Consider the following 4,344-nt stretch of genomic DNA (forward strand, 5'->3'; position numbering starts at 1 on the left):
GATCCAGAGTCGCTTATAGACCAAGACCAAAGACCCTGAATTCGGGGATGGAAGAAACAAACTCCAAGAAGCACAGATGTTTTTAACAAAGTGGCCTTCACCTCAGGCTGATATGCCCACAACCCAGTTCCTGAGCTGGTCGGGTGACCAGTTCAGGGAGGAACTGGAAAGCTGGTGGTGGAAGGGTGGTCCCAAGTGCCACCAGATTACTGTTGTCACTTGCTAGCTGTGCTGGCTTCAGTCATTCTACCTTCCTTCATGTTCCCAGCTTCCCCCAGAGTGATGTTTCTAAAGCACAAGTGTGCTCCCATCTCTCCCGAGTCACACACTGTTCTGGGGCTCCCTGGTGCTTACAGCTTTGTTTCGGAGATGTTCTGCTTCTCGCCTTCTCCTGCACCACTCACCCCCAGAACACCTGACATGACGCGCCATGATGTTAAGGTTCAGGGTCTAAAGAGGGCGCCAACGCTTTATTTGAGAACCACTGAATTTTTATGGTGCCGACTCCTTTGTATGGCATTCAAGGCCCACGTCAATCCAGCCCACATGGCCAGTCCCATCTCCATACACTTCCTGCATCGCATCCTCTGCAATAACTACATCAGCATCCGTATCGTGCTGATATGCAATCTCATATGCCTGTAGGAACCCAGGCGTGACTTAAGAAGGAAAGGGGTCAAGTGTAAGAAAAATGGGAAATGGGGGAACTCTGGCAACCTGAAGAGCTCATGTTCCAGCTTCATCCTCTTCGTCCAACTGGTGGGCATCAGGTCTTAGAAGGTTTTTTTTTTTAGTACAATTCTTTTTTTTTTACTACGGTATAATTGACACTAACATTATATTAGTTTCAGGTGCACAACATAGTGATTTGACATTTGTATACGTCTTAGAGTTTTGAAAATCTTTTCATTCATCTGCTCATCAAACTTGCTCCACACCTGTTTCAAAATAGTTGCACTTCTCTCATGGCACTTGTTCCCATCTCGTACTTTGAATTGCAGTTATTTGTGTACATTTCTTACCTATTTTCTCGATTGTGCATCTGAAAGGGACTATGACCAGAAGGTCACTTCCTTCTTTTCAGAAGCTCTGAGAGCATCCCCTCTTCTTTTTCCTCCTTTTTTCTCTTTCACTTTTTGGCAGGCCTGACTAGCGAAGCCATTCCTGGGGCACGGACGTCTCTTATCCTCATTGCCCTTTCTGGAAGAGACATACACATTCTTCCACTTCTTCTTTTTCAGCCTTTTTAAATCCCCAAAACTCAGCCTACTTGTGATCATAATGAGCCTCAGCTGTGGAAAGGGGAACCGGGCTGGCAGGTGGCAGTGGTGAGTGTGGGCGAGGTTCTGCAGACCCAGAATTGATTTCGCTCTGCACTGAATTTTTTCAAAGTCTACTTTTCTACTGTTCTCTGCTCTGGAGTTTCTTCTCTTCCTGGTAGGGTGATCAGGAACATAGAGATCTGCTGTCAGAACCAACTTGAAAATAAAGATCAATTAATTCCTCACTGCCACTGTGATGTGTGTAAAAGGAACAGTTGAAAGAGACATGACCTCAGCTCATTACTTCTGCCCCACAGGCTGCAAACAGCCTCAAGCATGAGTAACAAGCCAGGTGAACAAGGGAGAAAAGTCTGTAGTGAGCTCATCTCCCAGCAGCTACTCATTATTCTAATTATTCCAAGGACTGCAGCCACTTCTCAACGTGAGACCACAGGTCCTCCTGCTTCAGAACTTCCTGGGGTGATTGTTCAAACTTTGCCTCCTGAACCCCTCCAGCCTAAGGACCAGGATTTCTGGAGGAGGAGCTATGAATCTGCAGCTTTAACAAGCTCCCCAGGTGATGCTCATGCTGTCCTGGTCCGAGACCCGCTGAATTACACGCCCCTGCCCTCGGGGTGTCTCGGTACGTCTTCCACACTCCACCCCCAGCAGAGCACAAGGACCAAGAACATGGCTTGAGGTCAGATCCTGGCTTGGCCACATATTGGTAAGAAAGAAACTTCACCTCTCTCTGCCCCAGCATCTTCTTTGATAAAATAGAGTGATAATGACTGTACTTATTGCTTAGGATTGTTTTAAGAATTATATAAGCGAATGCTTATAAAGTGCCAGGTTCCTGGCTCAGTAAATGGTAGCTCTCATTTCCCAGTCCAGGGTTTCCCAAACATCAGTCATTCACAGGCCATCGTTGCAATTTTTGCCATACTTGCATAGGCCTCTACTAGAATTCACTTAATATTTATTACTAAATAACACGCCTGTTTTACTTAGCGTCATCCTAAGAAATAATACCTGGAAAGTAATTGACTTGATGTACTATTATTTTTTTTACACATTAAAATTAGTACATAATCATGGAAAATTTAAAGCGTTGATTTTAGTTACCACCATGGTAAGTCTACTGCCAGCAGGAAGCACTGATTGAATTCAACTTCAGGTCAGGAAACTGAGACTCAGGTTAAGTGGATTTTCCAAGGTCATACAGTGAGCTGTGGGCAAAGCCAGAACTAGAGGAATTCAGGTCTCCTTCTAACTAGGGCAGTGCTCCTTCCTCCACATCAATCTGCTGGTTCTAGAATGTTCTTAAAAGACACATTGAAATGTATTGAAAAGAGAACATTCCTTCGTGCCTCTGATGTTAGTAAACAGAAAGAACCCTTATACATTAAATTGACTAAAAAGGAACGCTCACTTTAGCCTTAAGCAGAAGACATTGAAAGACATTTCATCCCTAACAGGCCCTAAGCGGGCGCTGGATAACAACACACAGGACGGGTGAGGCTGAGAACTGAGCCCCCTGAGAAGCTAAGCTGCAGGACTGATTCTGTTCAGCTGGGACTCCTGGTAATGCTGCAGACAGGCCTCTACCTGTGTAGGGACAGCTGAGGGCAGATTCTAACCCCCCCTCACAAGCTCGACTTCAGGTAAGTTACTTAACCTTTCTGAACATCAGCCTCCTTGTCTGTAACATTCTCATAGGATTGTTGGAAAAGTTAAGTACCATCTAGAGAAAATGCTTAGTACAGCAGGAGTGGGGTGGTTTTCTTTTACTTAACTGTGTGTTTTTAGAGATTGAATGATCATATGCAAGGAAATACAATTAGCTTTGAAGCCAGAGCTTAAAAGGAATAAGGCAGGGGCTTCCCTGGTGGCGCAGTGGTTGAGAGTCCACCTGCCGATGCAGGGGACACGGGTTCATGCCCCGGTCCGGGAAGATCCCGTGTGCCGCGGAGCGGCTGGGCCCGTGAGCCATGGCCGCTGAACCTGCGCGTCCGGAGCCTGTGTTCCGCAGTGGGAGAGGCCACAACAGTGAGAGGCCCGCATACCGCAAAAAAAAAAAAAGGAATAAGGCATAGAAAACCTACCACACTGAGGGGTTAGAACTTTAATGTCCTTCCTAATCAAGTGAGTTCATAATTCTATGTATCTTTAATACAAAATGCAATTACTTCCCCAAAGTCAGGTGTTCAGGAAGTACAATTAAGCACCACGTTAGGCTGATTGGTAGTTCTTTGCAGGGGTTCATGTTGAAGGTACAGTAGGTCTCTGATTTTCTTTGAGAAACCATTCATTCCCTACTTGCAGTTGATCCATGGGTGGATACATGACCCAAGCCTGTCCAGTCAGCAATTTCTAACATCTAGACATAGACATGTAAGTCCATCCAGCCAGAGTCAGTCCTGGATCTTTTGACGGAACTTAAGAAATCAAGAATCACTCTTTCTGCTAGATGTAGGCCAGGAGTTGCTGACAGTCATCTTACCACCCTGAGAGAAGACCTTCCTGAAGATGAAGCCATCACAGAGGGAAGGAGAGCAGAGAGATGGAGATAGATCAAGAGCCAATGAGCTGGTTTGAGCTCCTAGATCCAGCCATACCTGAATGTAATATATGCTTGCACTTACAGGCAATATCACTGGTTTGCAAAAATACAGGGAAGCCTAACCAACAGAGTGTTCTCCCAAATTATTGCTATGACAAGCAAAGAGAAGAGATAAATCTCTAGGGACTCAATCTTCATATCTTACGGCAATCCAGCTTAGTGAGAGGTTTCCTCTCAAGTACTATGCATATGCCCTGCTACCTGAGACTCTATACTGTACCCTCTTCTACCAAGCTACTCCCATCTAAGAAGAGCTTAACCCCATAACCTTGGGAGCCACGACAGTCAAGATAATGAACACATCCATCACTCCCCAAAACTTCCCCGTGCCCCTTTATAATCCTTCCTTTAACCCCTCTTGCCTCCACCATGTAACCCCTAATCTGCTTTCTGTTGCTGTAGATTAGTTTGCATTTTCTAGAAAGTTATGTAAATGGAATCTTATAAACATGTACTCTT

Source organism: Leucopleurus acutus, assembly GCF_964270905.1.
Source record: "Leucopleurus acutus genome assembly, chromosome: 11".
In the NCBI taxonomy this organism is placed as follows: domain Eukaryota; kingdom Metazoa; phylum Chordata; class Mammalia; order Artiodactyla; family Delphinidae; genus Leucopleurus; species Leucopleurus acutus.